This window comes from Lolium rigidum, chromosome 5 (genome assembly GCF_022539505.1).
Source record: "Lolium rigidum isolate FL_2022 chromosome 5, APGP_CSIRO_Lrig_0.1, whole genome shotgun sequence".
Taxonomy (NCBI): domain Eukaryota; kingdom Viridiplantae; phylum Streptophyta; class Magnoliopsida; order Poales; family Poaceae; genus Lolium; species Lolium rigidum.
In genome coordinates, this window is record NC_061512.1 from 208,708,105 (window position 1) to 208,728,479 (window position 20,375).

General features: G+C 42.4%; 1 pseudogene; it reads left to right on the forward strand.

Annotated features, from left to right (window-relative positions):
- Positions 1–12,090: 12,090 nt before the first annotated feature.
- LOC124657007 lies at positions 12,091–16,010 on the forward strand (annotated as a pseudogene).
- The last annotated feature ends 4,365 nt before the right edge of the window (positions 16,011–20,375 follow it).

Here is a 20,375-nt window from a genome sequence, read left to right on the forward strand (position 1 = left end):
GTAATGTCCCTTAAGTCCACAGTTACGGCAGATGATATTTGCCATAAACTGGGATCCTGGGGTCCTCCTGTTGCTACAGGGGTTGTATCTGGGCTTGCAGGTCAAGTTGGTTTTGGGTTTGTTGCTAATGAACTTCTTCGGTTCAAACTTTGCCTTCTTGCGCTTCTCCTCATGTACTTGTTTGAAATCATCCTCCAGGGTGATTGTTGCATCAACCAGCTCTTGAAACTCTGTTGCTCTCAGCATTCTGAGTTGCATCTTGAAAGACGGATTTAATCCTCTCATGAATCAGCTGCGTATCGGGATAATCCTGTGAACTCCCTGACATAAGTCAAGATTGCCTTATCTTTCTGTTCTAAGTTCTCAAACTCCCTACGCTTCAACTTCATAACACTTCCAGGAACATTGGATTCCCTGAACTTCCGTTTGAACTCATCCCAGGTGAATACTCTTCCAACTGGGTGTACTGCCACAATATTATCCCACCAAGATGTGGCGGGTCCACACAACAGATATGTCACATATCTCACATTCTCCTCATCGATGAATCCAACTATCTTGAGTTTTCTCTCTGTATCCATCAGCCAATCCTCCGCATCCATTGGTCCTAGTGCGTATGCAGAGGATATAGGCTTAGTGTTCTGGAAATCCGACAAGGTAACTCCTTGGTTTTTGGGCCTCTCTACCATTCTGGTGCAGAAGTTCTTGGCTGCTCCAATGTTGCACGCTGTCTTTCCTCCATCATATGCATATACTGCAGGAAATTCTGTTGCGTCATCGGAGGTGGTGGTGGTGGAAACTGATTTCCTGCTGCTGCATCTGCTTCATCCTTCTGTCTTTCCTCGTGCTCGAGGCGCTGAGCTTCGCTCTCTGATACGTCTCCGACGTATCGATAATTTCTTATGTTCCATGCCACATTATTGATGTTATCTACATGTTTTATGCACACTTTATGTCATATTCGTGCATTTTCTGGAACTAACCTATTAACAAGATGCCGAAGTGCCGCTGTCGTTTTCTGCTGTTTTTGGTTTCAGAAATCCTAGTAAGGAAATATTCTCGGAATTGGACGAAATCAAAGCCCAGGGGCCTATTTTCTCACAAAGCTTCCAGAAGTCCGAAGGAGAGACGAAGAGGGGCCACGGAGGGGCCACACCCTAGGGCGGCGTGGCCCCCCCCTTGGCCGCGCGGCCCTGTGGTGTGGAGCCCCCGTGCCGCCTCTTGACCTGCCCTTCCGCCTATAAAAAGTCTCCGTGACGAAACCCCCAGCACCGAGAGCCACGATACGGAAAACCTTCCAGAGACGCCGCCGCCGCCGATCCCATCTCGGGGATCCAGAGATCGCTCTCCGGCACCCTGCCGGAGAGGGGAATCATCTCCCGGAGGACTCTACGCCACCATGGTCGCCTCCAGTGTGATGTGTGAGTAGTCTACCCCTGGACTATGGGTCCATAGCAGTAGCTAGATGGTTGTCTTCTCCCCATTGTGCTATCATTGTCGGATCTTGTGAGCTGCCTAACATGATCAAGATCATCTATCTCGTAATTCTATATGTTGCGTTTGTTGGGATCCGATGAATAGAGAATACTTGTTATGTTGATTATCAAAGTTATGCTTATGTGTTGTTTATGATCTTGCATGCTCTCCGTTACTAGTAGATGCTCTGGCCAAGTAGATGCTTGTAACTCCAAGAGGGAGTACTTATGCTCGATAGTGGGTTCATGCCCGCATTGACACCTGGGACAAAGGATAGTAAAGTTCTAAGGTTGTGTTGTGCTCGTTGCCACTAGGGATAAAACATTAGTGCTATGTTCAAGGATGTAGTCACTAGTTACATTACGCACCATACTTAATGCAATTGTCTGTTGTTTGCAACTTAATACTGGAGGGGGTTCGGATGATAACCTGAAGGTGGACTTTTTAGGCATAGATGAAGTTGGATGACGGTCTATGTACTTTGTCGTAATGCCCAATTAAATCTCACTATACTCATCATGATATGTATGTGCATGGTCATGCCCTCTTTATTTGTCAATTGCCCAACTGTAATTTGTTCACCCAACATGTCGTTCGTCTTATGGGAGAGACACCTCTAGTGAACCGTGGACCCCGGTCCAATTCTCTTTATCGAAATACAATCTACTGCAATACTTGTTCTACTGTTTTCTCGCAAACAATCATCTTCCACACAATACGGTTAACTCTTTGTTACAAAGCAAGCCGGTGAGATTGACAACCTCACCGTTTCGTTGGGGCAAAGTACTTTGGTTGTGTTGTGCAGGTTCCACGTTGGCGCCGGAATCCCCGGTGTTGCGCCGCACTACATCCCGCCGCCATCAACCTTCAACGTGCTTCTTGGCTCCTCCCGGTTCGATAAACCTTGGTTTCTTTCTCGAGGGAAAACTTGCCGCTGTGCGCATCATACCTTCCTCTTGGGGTTGCCCAACGAACGTGTGAAATACACGCCATCAAGCATAGATTTCGGCGCCGTTGTCGGTGAGATCAAGACACGCCGCAAGGGGAGTCTCCACTTCTCAATCTCTTTACTTTGTTTTTGTCTTGCTTAGTTTTATTTACTACTTTGTTTGCTGCACTAAATCAAAATACAAAAAAATTAGTTGCTAGTTTTACTTTATTTGCTATCTTGTTTGCTATATCTAAAACACAAAAAAATTAGTTTACTTGCATTTACTTTATCTAGTTTGCTTTATTTACTGTTGCTAAAATGGCCAACCCTGAAAATACTAAGTTGTGTGACTTCACAACCACAAATAATAATGATTTCTTATGCACACCTATTGCTCCACCTGCTACTACAGCAGAATTCTTTGAAATTAAACCTCGCTTTACTCGAATCTTGTTATGCGAGAGCAATTTTCTCGGTGTTAGTTCCGATGATGCTGCTGCCCATCTTAATAATTTTGTTGAATTATGTGAAATGTAAAAATATAAAGATGTAGATGGTGATATTATTAAACTAAAATTGTTCCCTTTCTCATTAAGAGGAAGAGCTAAAGATTAGTTGCTATCTCTGCCTAAGAATAGTATTGATTCATGTACTAAATGCAAGGATGCTTTTATTGGTAGATATTATCCCCCTGCTAAAATTATATCTTTGAGGAGTAGCATAATGAATTTTAAACAATTAGATACTGAACATGTTGCTCAAGCTTGGGAAAGAATGAAATCTCTCGGTTAAAAATTGCCCAACCCATGGATCGACTACTTGGATGATCATCCAAACCTTCTATGCAGGACTAAATTTTTCTTCACGGAATTTATTGGATTCAGTTGCTGGAGGTACCTTTATGTCCATCACTCTTGGTGAAGCAACAAAGCTTCTTGATAATATGATGATCAACTACTCTGAATGGCACACGGAAAGGGCTCCACAAGGTAAGAAGGTAAATTCGTCGAAGAAACCTCTTCCTTGAGTGATAAGATTGATGCTATTATGTCTATGCTTGTGAATGATAGGACTAATATTTATCCTAATAATGTTCCGTTAGCTTCATTGGTTGCACAAGAAGAACATGTTGATGTAAACTTCATTAAAAATAATAATTTCAACAACAATGCTTACCGGAACAATTCTAGTAACAACTATAGACCATATCCTTATAATAATGGCAACGGCTATGGTAATTCTTATGGAAATTCTTACAACAATAATAGGAATTCACCCCCTGGACTTGAAGCCATGCTTAAAGAATTTATTAGTACACAAACTGCTTTTAACAAATCTGTTGAAGAAAAGCTTGGGAAAATTGATATACTTGCTTCTAAAGTCGATAGTCTTGCTCGTTGATGTTGATCTTTTGAAATCAAAAGTTTTGCCTAATGAGAATCATCATAATAAAATTACTACTACAGCAAATGCCATTCAAGTTAGAATTAATGAGAATATAAGATTAATGGCTGAACTGCGTGCTAGGTGGGATAGAGAAGAAAATGAAAAACTAGCTAAAAAGAAGAATATAGCTAAAGTTTGGACTATTACCACCACTAGTAATGCGAATGCTACACATGTTGCTGCACCTCCTACTAATACTAATAAAAGAATTGGTGTTAGCAATGTTTCCACTTCTAATGCAAAGCGCGAAAAACTGCTCGAAACCGCTAAAACCGCTGAAACCGCTCGTGATAAAGCTGCTGAAATTTTTTCCAACATTGGGGATGATGATCCCATTGCTTTAGATTATAATGGTTTGAATTTTGATGATTGCCACATCTCTGAAGTTATAAAGTTCTTGCAAAAACTTGCTAAAAGTCCTAATGCTAGTGCAATAAATTTGGCTTTTACACATCATATTACAAATGCTCTTATAAAAGCTAGAGAAGAGAAACTAGAGCGCGAAGCCTCTATTCCTAAAAAGTTAGAGGATGGTTGGGAGCCCATCATTAAGATGAAGATTAAAGATTTTGATTGTAATGCTTTATGTGATCTTGGTGCAAGTATTTCTGTTATGCCTAAGAAAATTTATAATATGCTTGACTTGCCACCGCTGAAAAATTGTTATTTGGATGTTAATCTTGCTGATCATTCTACAAAGAAACCTTTGGGGAAAGTTGATAATGTTCGCATTACCGTTAACAATAACCTTGTTCCCGTTGATTTTGTTGTCTTGGATATTGAATGCAATGCATCTTGTCCCATTATATTGGGAAGACCTTTTCTTCGAACTGTTGGTGCTGTTATTGATATGAAGGAAGGTAATATAAAATATCAATTTCCTCTCAAGAAAGGTATGGAACACTTCCCTAGAAAGAGAATGAAGGTGCCTTTTGACTCTATTATGAGAACAAATTATGATGTTGACACTTCGTCTCTCGATAATACTTGATACACACTTTCTGCGCCTAGCTGAAAGGCGTTAAAGAAAAGCGCTTATGGGAGACAACCCATGTTTTTACCTACAGTACTTTGTTTTTATTTTGTGTCTTGGAAGTTGTTTACTACTGTAGCAACCTCTCCTTATCTTAGTTTTGTGTTTTGTTGTGCCAAGTTAAGCCGTTGATAGAAAAGTAAGTACTAGATTTGGATTACTGCACAGTTCCAGATTTCTTTGCTGTCACGAATCTGAGTCCACCTCCCTGTAGGTAGCTCAGAAAATTAAGCCAATTTACGTGCATGATCCTCAGATATGTACGCAACTTTCATTCAATTTGAGCATTTTCATTTGAGCAAGTCTGGTGCCATTTTAAAATTCGTCAATACGAACTGTTCTGTTTTGACAGATTCTGCCTTTTATTTCGCATTGCCTCTTTCGCTATGTTGGATGAATTTCTTTGATCCATTAATGTCCAGTAGCATTATGCAATGTCCAGAAGTGTTAAGAATGATTGTGTCACCTCTGAATATGTCAATTTATATTGTGCACTAACCCTCTAATGAGTTGTTTCGAGTTTGGTGTGGAGGAAGTTTTCAAGGATCAAGAGAGGAGTATGATGCAACATGATCAAGGAGAGTGAAAGCTCTAAGCTTGGGGATGCACCCGGTGGTTCACCCCTGCATATATCAAGAAGACTCAAGCGTCTAAGCTTGGGGATGCCCAAGGCATCCCCTTCTTCATCGACAACATTATCAGGTTCCTCCCCGAAACTATATTTTTATTCCATCACATCTTATGTGCTTTTTCTTGGAGCGTCGGTTTGTTTTTGTTTTTTTTGTTTTGTTTGAATAAAATGGATCCTAGCATTCACTTTATGGGAGAGAGACACGCTCCGCTGTAGCATATGGACAAGTATGTCCTTGGTTTCTACTCATAGTATTCATGGCGAAGTTTCTCCTTCGTTAAATTGTTATATGGTTGGAATTGGAAAATGATACATGTAGTAATTGCTATAAATGTCTTGGGTAATGTGATATTTGGCAATTGTTGTGCTCATGTTTAAGCTCTTGCATCATATGCTTTGCACCCATTAATGAAGAAATACATAGAGCATGCTAAAATTTGGTTTGCATATTTGGTTTCTCTAAGGTCTAGATAATTTCTAGTATTGAGTTTGAACAACAAGGAAGACGGTGTAGAGTCTTATAATGTTTTCGATATGTCTTTTATGTGAGTTTTGCTGCACCGGTTCATCCTTGTGTTTGTTTCAAATAAGCCTTGCTAGCCTAAACCTTGTATCGAGAGGGAATACTTCTCATGCATCCAAAATACTTGAGCCAACCACTATGCCATTTGTGTCCACCATACCTACCTATACTACATGGTATTTTCCGCCATTCCAAAGTAAATTGCTTGAGTGCTACCTTTAAAATTCCATCATTCACCTTTGCAATATATAGCTCATGGGACAAATAGCTTAAAAACTATTGTGGTATTGAATATGTAATTATGCACTTTATCTCTTATTAAGTTGCTTGTTGTGCGATAACCATGTTCACCGGGGACGCCATCAACTTTTCATTGTTGAATTTCATGTGAGTTGCTATGCATGTTCGTCTTGTCTCGAAGTAAGAGAGATCTACCACCATATGGTTAAGCATGCATATGTTAGAGAAGAACATTGGGCCGCTAACTAAAACCATGATCCATGGTGGAAGTTTCAGCTTTTGGACAACAATCCTCAAATCTCAAATGAGAAAATTATTAATTGTTGGTATATGCTTATGCATAAAAGAGGAGTCCATTATCTGTTGTCTATGTTGTCCCGGTATGGATGTCTAAGTTGAAGAATAATCAATAGCGAGAAATCCAATGCGAGCTTTCTCCTTAGACCTTTGTACAAGGCGGCATAGAGGTACCCCTTTGTGACACTTGGTAAAAACAATGCATTGTGATGACCCGGTAGTCCAAGCTAATTAGGACAAGGTGCGGGCACTATTAGTACGCTATGCATGAGGCTTGCAACTTATAAGATATAATTTACATGATGCATATGCTTTATTACTACCGTTGACAAAATTGTTTCATGTTTTCAAAATCAAAGCTCTAGCACAAATATAGCAATCGATGCTTTTCCTCTATGGAGGACCATTCTTTTACTTTCAATGTTGAGTCACTTCACCTATTTCTCTCCACCTCAAGAAGCAAACACTTGTGTGAATTGTGCATTGATTCCTACATATTTGCTTATTGCACTTATTATATTACTCTATGTTGACAATATCCATGAGATATACATGTTACAAGTTGAAAGCAACCGCTGAAACTTAATCTTCTTTTGTGTTGTTTCAATATCTTTACTTTGAATTGTTGCTTTATGAGTTAACTCTTATGCAAGACTTATTGATGCTTGTCTTGAAGTGCTATTCATGAAAAGTCTTTGCTATATGATTCACTTGTTTACTCATGTCATAAACATTGTTTTGATCGCTGCATTCACTACATATGCTTTACAAATAGTATGATCAAGATTATGATGGCATGTCACTCCGGAAATTATCCGTGTTATCATTTTACCCGCTCGGGACGAGCGGAACTAAGCTTGGGGATGCTGATACGTCTCCGACGTATCGATAATTTCTTATGTTCCATGCCACATTACTGATGTTATCTACATGTTTTATGCACACTTTATGTCATATTCGTGCATTTTCCGGAACTAACCTATTAACAAGATGCCGAAGTGCCAGTTGCTATTTTCTCGCTGTTTTTGGTTTCAGAAATCCTAGTAAGGAAATATTCTCGGAATTGGACGAAATCAAAGCCCAGTGGGCCTATTTTCTCACGAAGCTTCCGGAAGTCCGAAGGAGAGACGAAGAGGGGCCACGGAGGGGCCACACCCTAGGCGGCGCGGCCCCCTTGGCCGCGCGGCCCTGTGGTGTGGGGCCCCCGTGCCGCCTCTTGACCTGCCCTTCCGCCTATAAAAAGTCTCCGTGACGAAACCCCCGCACCGAGAGCCACGATACGGAAAACCTTCCGGAGACGCTGCCGCCGCCGATCCCATCTCGGGGATCCAGAGATCGCCTCCGGCACCCTGCCGGAGAGGGGAATCATCTCCCGGAGGACTCTACGCCACCATGGTCGCCTCCGGTGTGATGTGTGAGTAGTCTACCCCTGGACTATGGGTCCATAGCAGTAGCTAGATGGTTGTCTTCTCCCCATTGTGCTATCATTGTCGGATCTTGTGAGCTGCCTAACATGATCAAGATCATCTATCCGTAATTCTATATGTTGCGTTTGTTGGGATCCGATGAATAGAGAATACTTGTTATGTTGATTATCAAAGTTATGCTTATGTGTTGTTTATGATCTTGCATGCTCTCCGTTACTAGTAGATGCTCCGGCCAAGTAGATGCTTGTAACTCCAAGAGGGAGTACTTATGCTCGATAGTGGGTTCATGCCCGCATTGACACCTGGGACGAGTGACGTAAAGTTCTAAGGTTGTGTTGTGCTCGTTGCCACTAGGGATAAAACATTAGTGCTATGTTCAAGGATGTAGTCACTAGTTACATTACGCACCATACTTAATGCAATTGTCTCGTTGTTTGCAACTTAATACCGGAGGGGGTTCGGATGATAACTCCGAAGGTGGACTTTTTAGGCATAGATGCAGCTTGGATGACGGTCTATGTACTTTGTCGTAATGCCCAATTAAATCTCACTATACTCATCATGATATGTATGTGCATGATCATGCCCTCTTTATTTGTCAATTGCCCAACCGTAATTTGTTCACCCAACATGTCTGTTCGTCTTATGGGAGAGACACCTCTAGTGAACTCGTGGACCCCGGTCCAATTCTCTTTACTCGAAATACAATCTACCGCAATACTTGTTCTACTGTTTTCTCGCAAACAATCATCTTCCACACAATACGGTTAACTCTTTGTTACAGCAAGCCGGTGAGATTGACAACCTCACCTGTTTCGTTGGGGCAAAGTACTTTGGTTGTGTTGTGCAGGTTCCACGTTGGCGCCGGAATCCCCGGTGTTGCGCCGCACTACATCCCGCCGCCATCAACCTTCAACGTGCTTCTTGGCTCCTCCTGGTTCGATAAACCTTGGTTTCTTTCTGAGGGAAAACTTGCTGCTGTACGCATCATACCTTCCTCTTGGGGTTGCCCAACGAACGTGTGAAATACACGCCATCACTCTCCTCTCCTGTCGGCCCCGACATCACCCCTAGCTCTGTAACACAAAGTGGTACTCATAGTTACTCCATCTGCAAGTTTTCTAAGCTCAACTTTGTGCACAGAACTAGTCATGCAATGGAAATCAAGAAGCAAATCCAAATCATACAAAACATATACCATGTATATACAAACATAAGTAGTTTGTTATAATACCCATAAGCAGTGTGAGTATGAAAACTCACTTATTGTATGAAAATTACAAACTTATCAAACTAGTACACACTACAATACGTATGGTACATTAGTATTGCATCTTCGCCTCTGTTGGTGGTCAACTACTCGTAGCTTTGTTCCTGGTACATTCCAGACACCCATCCGGTTGAACGTGTAGTCCTCCTGATAGTGTCTGGAACATATGACCTTCCAGTCGGCTGGTAGTCACAGTCTGAGGAAGATCCCATGGAGAAATATGTCATCATGAAATGATTATTTAACGATGCATATGCATCCCCTATGGGATACTCCTCCCCAACATACACATTTCCAGTGTACTCAGAAGTGTTCATGTTGAAAGGTTCTCGCCTTCCCCTAATTCCGGAACACTCCCCCTTGGCCACCTTACGTGCCTTCCCTCCTTAGGAATCTGAATCAATCACTACGGGATTCTCCTGATAATCTCCCACACCATAGTGAAAGTTACGGCATTGATCTACGGCATCTTGGTCTATCTCCGGGTCACATCTCACCGGATCTGAGTTAGTACCCATGAATGGCTCAAAACGCCATCCAGTGGAGTTCTCTATCGGGGTAACTGAGCGTCGGGTGTTCCCGGATTCTTCTCCTCCCTCATAGCCTCCATAAGAGATAATAGGAAAGTACCTAGGTGTTGGTGGGGTTGGTTGTGGTTCAGGGGCATCTATGTCTATGTAATCACCAGTAGAATATACTGGTGTATGAGGCTCGCTCTCCATAGGCTCCTTACCCTTAGATTCTTCCTTAGGCTCTGTAAACTCATCTAACATTATATCAGTTGCTCCTGCCAGATGGCGATTCATTTCGATGCTACAGACCCTGCCACAACCTACGCCTAGGCCGTATGGGAGCGGAAAATGTGGCGATCGCTTTGTGGGCTGACTTCAGCATGAAGTTTGTAGCAGCGTCTTGACACTAGACGACCTCCTTCCCAACTTTTGATCTCCTTCGGGTACCCGGTAAGTCAGGAACCCATCACCTCCTATTTAAAGGGGTGATCGAGCACACAAAGGGTCCTACCCTAGCCGCCCAAGACCCCTTGGCCTGACCCCTCCTCCCAAGTTGATGCCTCTCTCTCTCGCTCGCCCTATGGATTAGCCCTAGGGAACACCACCTCTCTCTCTCGTGTCACATTTGCTTCTTCTTCCACCTCTTGATCGGATCTAGAAGGCAACTTCAGAGGGCTACATATTCATTAGCTTTATAATGTACTTTGTTTGTGTGCTGGTCTACACGAGGTTGCAGTGACGCTAGAACGGTATGCATGGATACCTCGGGGGCGCATCTACTTTGACACTTGAGCACGCGAATCCTCGTGAGGAAAAAACCTCCCACAACTGAGCGGAATAACCTATCTATATGATTCAGACGACTTCATCGACTACATTAACATGTGCAATGTATTGACGTGGTCATCCTACTCATAAGGGTATAAACTCATTACCTATACCTCAACATTTTTTCTTAGTTTGTTCATCTATGGTAATTTTCTTGTTTTGCGTAGCATGTGATCTTCAACGGATTCGTCACGAGGCTCCGGATCTCTACTGTAAATGTTTGTTCAAAGAGAGAATATTTATTTAACCCATGCATGGTTTACTCTACCGTAAACTGCTATATATACCATGCAGTCAAGAACACATAGCTCAGTTCCACTCGCGGAGCACATCTTCTTGGAAAAACAATGAAAAATAAAAACGCAAGAAGACATACCGAAAGTCAGGACAAGAAGAGGTACGACAAAAATGAAAGTAGGTGTAACACGGAAGGGGGGTTGAGACCGCACATTTAGCTCTTACTTTCCCTACCACCTTGTCGGCATATTTGCATCTTCGTATTTAAATATGGCTCATTTCCCATCGCTCTTCCTCCTCCCACACCCCCCCACTCCCCTCCCACACCCACCCGCTGCAGAGAAGCCATCCCCGCTCTCTTGACTCCCCGCCTATATTTCATCTAGTAGGTGGTTCACCGTCATCGTTCCTTCCTCATTCCATTATATCATGGATCTTGGTATCACATCCTGCCGTCCCTTTCTATCGGTGTTGGGCGCATGCCGGTGTCGATCATGTCACTGTTGATCTTCCGCGGAGCAACACTTCCCCTTTTTGGCAGTGGAGGGGATTGAGGAGGAGATTGGAGAAATTAATGATCCAACTAGGGGTTATTGAGCTCCTTTTCTCGAATTGTTTTGGATTTTAAGTGGTGTAAGGTAGCTTTGATGGTTAAATACTTCTATATGCAATATTTTTCTTCTTATTGTTGTTGATTCATGTATGGTATGTGGCTGGAGCATGCATATTGTAGTCACGGTCCGGTGATTACCCGTGAAGTCCTACTAATCAGTAACCACTATGTTTAAATCATCACATGAAGGCTAAACTAAGCTAATTGTGCCATTATCAGTAAACTCTAATGTATGGCTCTTAGTTCTTTGCATACTTATTAAGTTGGACACATGCATGCAACACTCATTGCTCGTCGACCGTTCAGGCTCCATCGTTAAAACCGAGGAGCAGAGGCAAATCATCGGCTGAGGTTCTTTCGGCCTATACTTCATTAATTCACTTAGCTGTAACCCCTCCAGCAAAACCCCTCTTAAATTTTTTTCGTACTATACTTCATTAATGCACGTAGCTGTGACCCCTCCATCAATACCCCTCTTAATTGTTTCCGTCCATTTATGCGCTTCACCAACTATATAAAGCTAGTGAAGCACATACTCAAACACCACAACATACATCGAGATAATTCTTCTATTCTTAGTATAGGTAGCTAGTACCCTGTAGCAGTCATTTGTTGTAGAGAGATCAATGGCGCCGGCGGTGCTTTCTGTTCTCGACATGATGAGGGCTCAGCGGGCCGATGGCCCGGCGACTGTGCTGGCAATCGGCACGGCAACACCGGCCAAGTGCGTTTATCAGGCCGACTACCCAGAGTATTACTTTCGGGTAACGAACAGTGGGCACCTCCCTGACCTAAAAGAGAAGTTCAAGAAGATATGTGAGTGATACCACACATAAATATTATTAGTTATGGATTTAACGATACTATTTTCTTGTACCAAGTGAAATATTTCTCATGTCTATTAATAGTTAAAAGTTCATAAAGTTTGACAACATGTGGGCTGCTATAGGACATCACCTATTTTGAAACTCAGGAGGTAAGCGTTTGCAAGTAAGTCGAACAAATATTATAACAAAGAGAGCCAAAAAAATCAGTTCTGTTTTTATTGAGGGTAAGAATTCTGTTTAATTGGTGATAAGAATTATGCCACACAAAAAATTATCTGTTATGAATTTAACAATATGAAAAGTATAATTTTTTGTTTCACTTGTTTGTATATTATAAAAAATGTTGATAAGAGTCTTACCACACAAAAATATTATTAGTTATGAATTTAACAATATTATTTTGTTGTATCAAGAAAAAACTTCTCATTTCAATTAATAGTCAAAGCTTATAAAGTCTGACAGTTGCTATAGGACGTCGCCTACTTTGGAACTTAGGCGGTAAGTGTTTGCAAGTGAGTCGACGGATATTATGACAGAAGAGAACAAAAAATGGAAGTTCTATTTTTGTTGGGTGTAAATTTTTTGTTTAATTGGTGATAAGAATCGTGTCACACAAAAAATATGTTTTATGAATTTAACATTATAAAAAGTTACTTGATGCTAGATTGGGAAAAAATGTTGATGAAAGTCTTACCACACAATTTTTTTTATTAGTTTTCAATTTCACAATATTTTTTTCTTGTATCAAGTGAACTTCTCATATATATTAATAGTCAAAATTCAGAAAGTTCGACAACACTATAGGATGTATCTATTTTGAAACTTAGGCGGTAAGTGCTTGCAAGTGAGTCCAACTCGAATATTATGACACAAAAGACCAAAAAAACAATCAGCTTTGTTGTTTTATTGATGGTAACAATTATGTTTAATTGGTGATAAGAAATATGTAACCAAATATTATGTGGTATAATTTAACAATATTATTATCATTTGTCAATCCAAATAACTTTTCATATTTATGTAGATTCTCAGATGTTAGAAAACTCTGACTGCACATACTCTACTACTAGTTTTGAATGTGTGGTAGTAAAGTGTGCGCGTGTTGTACGCAGCTAACTCTTGTTGCATGCGTACAGGTGAGAGGTCCACAATTAAGAAGAGGTACATGCACATGACGGAGGAGCTCTTCCAGCAAAACCCCCAGATGTGCTCGTTCGACGGGCCATCGCTAGACGCGCGCCAGGCCATCCTCGTCGGCGAGGTCCCTAGGCTCGGGGCGGCTGCAGCGCTTAAGGCAATCAAGGAGTGGGGCCAGCCACTCTCAAAGATCACGCATCTCGTGTTTTGCACTCGACAGGCCGTCGACATGCCAGGCGCCGACTACCAGCTACTGAAGATGCTCGGGCTCGACCCCTCCGTGAGGAGAGTCATGCTGTACCAGCATGGCTGCTTCGCCGGCGGCACGGTGTTAGACATAGAGATAAGCTAGAATCCCATGATTGTAGCATGTAGATCAAACAGCATCTGTAGCTTCCCTGTATAGGAGATTGTACATTTACTGTAAGATATCAGATCGTATCAAAATCAACCTCGATGTGTTTAGTACGTGCATGAAACACCGGGTTGGCTGTCAAGTAGGTGGCGCCCAAATTATCGCACCAAAGCACCGGTGGTCGTGGCTGGGCAATACGAAGCTCCTTAAGCAATGACTGCAACCATGTCGCTTCGGCAGTCCCGTTGGCTCGCGCTTGGTACTCTCGGTTAAGTGATCGCCTGCAGCAGTTGGGATTCATCACTTCAGCCGCTGACACCTCCTTGTTTATCTTCCGTCGAGATGGTGTCACTATTTATATGCTAGTCTATGTCGATGATATTGTGATTGCTAGCTCGACGGTTGCCGCTGCTGATCGCCTTCTCCAACAACTTCAGCACTCTTTTCCTGTTAAGGATCTTGGACCGCTGAATTATTTCCTTGGCATTGAAGTGACTCGCAATTCAGGGGGCATCAGTCTGACTCAACAGAAGTACTCACTTGATCTTCTTAATCGGACTCGTATGGAGAATTGCAAGTCCGTTACTACGCCAATGTGTACCCAGGAGAAGCTTTCTCGAGAGCTCGGCCACTCCCTTAGTGATGATGATGCATTCCAATATCGGAGCGTTGTTGGAGCATTGCAGTATCTTACCCTCACACGCCCAGATATTTCATTTGCGGTGAACAAAGTCTGTCAGTTCTTGTCGAAGCCAACAGATGTTCATTGGGAGGCGGTGAAGCGCATCCTGCGTTATGTGAAGGGTACAACCAATACTGGCTTGCAAATTCGCAAGTCTTCTTCGACACTTATCAGTGTGTTCACAGACGCGGACTGGGCAGGTTGCACTGATGATAGGAGATCCACCGGAGGTTTCGTCGTGTTCTTTGGACCTAATCTTATCTCCTGGAGTGCTCGAAAGCAGCCAACAGTATCTCGCTCATCTACGGAGGCCGAGTACAAAGCGCTAGCCAACGGGACTGCCGAAGCGACATGGTTGCAGTCATTGCTTAAGGAGCTTCGTATTGCCCAGCCACGACCACCGGTGCTTTGGTGCGATAATTTGGGCGCCACCTACTTGACAGCCAACCCGGTGTTTCATGCACGTACTAAACACATCGAGGTTGATTTTCATTTTGTGAGAGAGAAGGTGGCACTTGGAGCTTTGGAGGTTCGGTTTGTGTCTTCCGCTGATCAGATAGCCGATGCATTCACAAAACCGGTAAACAAGCAAATGCTTCAGAAATTACGTACCAATCTCAACCTAATTACTGTAGGTTCAGATTGAGGGGGAATGTTAGACATAGAGATAAGCTAGAATCCCATGATTGTAGCATGTAGATCAAACAGCATCTGTAGCTTCCCTGTATAGGAGATTGTACATTTACTGTAAGATATCAGATCGTATCAATCTGATTGTGTACGTGTTGTACAAGCTGATCAAGCAATATAAATAGAGAGCAAGCCCATGGGCATATTCACGGCAAAACATCTTGTTTCACTCACGGTGCTCCGCGTGGCCAAGGACCTCGCGGAGAACAACCTTGGCGCGCGTGTGCTCGTGGTCTGCTCGGAGATCACGGCCGTCACCTTCCGTGGGCCCTCCGCCACAGGCTCGCACCTTGACAACCTTGTCGCGCAGGCGCTCTTCGGGGATGGTGCGGCGGCGGTGGTCGTCGGAGCCGATCCCGAGGAGCCCTTGGAGAGGCCGCTCTTCCAGCTGGTCTCGGCGAGCCAGACAATCCTTCCCGAGTCGAGGGCCTGATCGGTGCCACTCTCCGAGAGGCTGGCCTTAGTGTGCACATCAACAAGGATGTGCCCACCATCATCTCGAAAAACATCGAGAACGCTTTGGTCAAAGCCTTCGCTCCATTGGGCATCGACGACTGGAACTCCATATTTTGGGTCGCACACCCCGGCGGTCCAGCGATTCTAGACATGGTTGAGGCCAAGGTGAGCCTCAACAAGGAGAGGATGGGCGCCACCAGGCATGTGTTGTCTGAGTATGGCAACATGTCCAGCTCCAGCGTGCTCTTCATTCTCGATGAGATGAGGAAGCGCTCCGCCGAGGATGGCCACGGCACCACCGGCGAGGGCATGGACTGGGGTGTCCTCTTCGGATTCGGCCCTGGTCTCACCCTCGAGACCATCGTGCTACACAGTGCGCCTATCGTCGCCTCCGCATGATTCAGAATAAAGGAGGCAGCCGAAGCATCTCTATGTTGAATAATTTACCTCACCGTAGTCTGTATTAGGCCATGATGACGAATGTTGAAGAGGTTATGTGCTATATATAATGTCTTGTCTTGTGCGATTATTATATTAATCTACTTTAAAAAATTAGACAATAATGTAAGAAATGCATCATATCCCAACACTAACATAAACAAATATTTGTTGGCCAAAAGGAATTATCATAATCCACCGACGACAACAAAAGAACCATGTGTGGCTTATGCATTCAACCCTGCCTTAACATTGTCATAACAATAAGAAGAAAAAACACTATACCTGCTCATCTACATTATACATGTAGAAAAGAACAAACTAATAAGACTCTGCCCACGAACTACAATATATCAGTGGTACAGGAGTTAAAACAGTAGACGACTGACATTTGATGTACATTGTACATGTAGAAAAGGACAAAATAATTAAGACTCCGCCCACAAACTACAATAAATGAGTGGCACCAAAGTTAAAGCAGTAGCCAAGTGACAATTTATATACATTGTACACATGTATAAAAGAACAAAATAATTAAGGTTCTGCCCACAAACTATAATATATGAGTGGCAGCAGAGTTAAAGCAGTAGCCGAGTGACATTCGATGAAGATTGTAAATGTACAAAACAACAAAATAATTAAGGCCCTGCCCATAAAGTACAATATACGAGTGGCAACGGAGTTAAATCAGTAGCTGAGTTACATTTGATGTACATTGTACAAGCAGAAAAGAACAAAAAAATTAAGACTCTGCCACAAACTACAGTATATGAGTGGCACCAAAAGTTAAAGCAGTAGCTGAGTGATATTTGATGTACATTGTACATGTAGAAAAGAAAAAAAAATTAAGACTCTGCCCACAAATTACAATATACGAGTGGCACCAGAGTTAAAAGCAGTAGCCAAGTGAAATTTAATGTACATTGTACATTGTAGAAAATAACAAATAATTAAATCTCTGCTCGCAAACTACAATATACGACCGGCTATAAAGTTAAAGTAGTAGCCGAGTAATATTCGATGAAGATTATAAATGTAGAAAACACCAAAATAATTAAGACTCGATCCACAAACTACAATATACGGGTGGCAAGAGAGTTAAAGAGTAGACGAGTAACATTCGATGAAGATTCTACATGTAGAAAACAAAAAATAAATTAAGAAATTGTCCATAAATTACAATATATGAGTGGCAACATAGCTAAATCAGTAGCCGAGTTACATTCGATGTACATTATACATGTAAAAAATAACAACAAAATAATTAAGACCATGTACACAAACTACAATATACGGGTGCCAACCGAGTTAAAGAATTAGTCGAGTGACATTCTGTGGTGACCGCTCATTGTTGTAGTGTATAAATCATTGGCATAACACTCACGGATCACCGTTTCATGAACATCACACTCAACAAAGTGACAACGGAAATATCGAGGGTCCAAATGTGCCTGACTATAGTATTTCATCTAAAAAGATCTCGTACAAAAGATATCTGGAGCCTCCTTGGCACAGTAAACTTGCCATGTAAGTTCCTATTCAAATCAAGATCCAAAAGAAGCAACTCGTCGACTACTTCAGTACAAGAACTATTTCGACTACTACATGACTTATGTTTGCTTCTACAACAAGACTGCAATGGATATGTTCTAAGGCTTGAGGAAGTAGTCTCTTCCTATATTTATATCAACGTCTACTATATTTAAACTCACTCATATAATATTGTACTCCGGTTTATACGTCTGCTCCTTGCAGTGTCCTCCTCATTGTCCTAGCTATTCAGTCTGGACGGATGTCCTTGTCTCGTCTAGGGTCTAGAAAGGGATGAGAGAATATATTGAGTACAACTTAGTCAGCAAGCTCAATTATGAGGGTGTCTAATGCACTATATACAACTGTGGATCAGGGGATCCTAGGCATATGCAGGTTTTAAAAAATGAGTTTTTAGAAAAGGTAAGTTTTAGATATGTGAAAACTATGTCCGCCGGACTTTCAGGGTTGTGAGAATGGAGTTCCTTTCGCATCATGATCGTAGTATTTTTTCCAAAGACCAGTAAACTCTCGAGAGGTGTGTTACTTTTCCCACAGACGGCTTTAACCATGTTACACATCCGAGAAATTTATGCACGCGTATTCACATGCAAACTTCCTAGGTCCGAGGTCCAATCTAAAGACAAGCCAATCATTGCCCTTCTTCATGACCCCGCATTCCACCCAGTGTAATGAGTTTCGGTCACGAGACCTATGCTCAATAATCCGCCCTTCTACGATACCATAGTTGTCATTCCGCATCATGGAGGAGGATGTTACGTGCTCCCACCCTGTTGGTTCCCTAATGGAATGCAAACCAACCCGATATCTGAGGAATGTAAAAGGAAGAAGATCCATCTTATCCGTCCCGCTCAAAAAAAAAAATTGTCAGTGCTTTCTATACGGCGCTACAATGACTAACTACATTTGTTACTTAATCTTAATGGTGTTTTGAGTACAATGGAACCTCCACCATAGGGTTTCACCCTCAACCCTGGTTCCACTGCCCACCCAATAGATCACGCGACCCGAGGCTGGTGATGGCTCGTGAAAATGAACACATTATCTCCATCTAAACCGGGATATTTCGTTACCATTACTCTATCTATGCCAAGCTTTTAGGAGAAGAAGTGGGAGTAGCGGACATCAATAGTAAGTGAACTTGCATTTTCGTTATTTCGTCTTAGACTCAGAGTTCCTTATGATTTTTTTACCTTGCTCAAGGACTCTCAAGGTTTAAGCTTGGGGATGTTGATGTCGTGAAAACGACCATATTATCTCCATCTAAACCGGGATATTTCATTACACTATGCAGCTAATATCTTCATATCTCAACTAATACATGCTAATTCATACTTAGGTGTGCAAATCCCATGCTTTTTGTGTTGTGTAGAAATGGAAGAAAATAGGAGGAAATCAAGGGCAATTACTGAAGAATTGCGGGCTGAAATCATCACCAAGTCAACCAGGGTCGAAAACCAAGTCGCAAAAGACTTAACGACCACCGGTACTATCATCCCCGCCCATATCAAATGATCAAACCATGTGTCGGTGGCTCCACCTCTTCAAAGCCAGTATAAAATGTGAAGGGATCCGAGGCATTTGATGAACCCATAGAGACAAATACCACATTCCGCCTCCAGATCATATCTCATCTCACCCGAAGCGTCGAAGCCGCCACCATCGATTTCAATGCTTCATGAACACCTTCTCCATCTTCATCCCCTCTCTATCTACTTGTAATTTAGATTCGATAGTTGATTGGCTGCATTGTAAGACTCATCATTCATATCTTTGAGATTTTCTATACAATGTTCTCTATTGTTCATCTAATCATACATGAGTCGTCCACTTGGGATATGAGCTGAGACCTAACCCTCGCAAGAATATGTGCATCTAAATTTTATGGTATATTGTGTAATATGTGTTAGAGATCCATTTCATGTTTTTTTATCTCGATCCATTTCATGTTTGACATGTACTCAAACAAACGAGACCGGTAAAGGTTTAGAGGTCTAAGTAGTTTTAGTTGCATGGTTCGACGCTATGCTTATGTGATAGTATTCATATGGTTGATAGTGTGGCTATTATCTAGGAGTTAACGGTGTATTCATGAAACTTAAAGCTATCGTCTCATATTTATATCTTAATACGTCGCTCCACGTGACTGATACGTCTCAAACGTATCTATAATTTTTGATGCTCCCTGTTTGTTCTACACCAATTTCTATATGTTTTGTTTACACTTCGTGGCACTTTTATGCATTTTCCGGAACTAACCTATTGACAAGATGCCACAGTGTCAGTTCCCTGTTTTCTGTTGTTTTTATATTTAGAAAAGTTGTACAAGAAATATTCTCAGAATTGGAAGAAAAAAAAAGCCGAAGTTGCTATTTTACCGAAACGAAGACGGGTCCAGAGGGGGTCGAAGAAGTGGCGCAGGGAGGCCAGACCATGCCTAGGCGCGGCCTGGACCTGGCCCGTGCCTAGGGGTGGTCTGGGTCCACCTAGCGTCCACCGACATCGCCCTTCCTCCTATATAAAGCTCCCGATGCAAAATTCCTACATATACAAGCCTTCGCCCACGAAAAGTTCTGTAGCTCCGCTACCGTCGCAGACAAGATTCGGGGGATAGAAGTCTCTGTTCCGGCACCCTACCGGGACGAGGAATTGCCCCCGGAGCTTTCTCCACGACTCCACTGCCATCTCCATCGTCGTTGTTGACTCCTACGATGAGGAGTGAGTAGTTCTCCCCCGGGGCTGAGGGCTCTATCGGTAGCTCTGTGGTTTATCTCT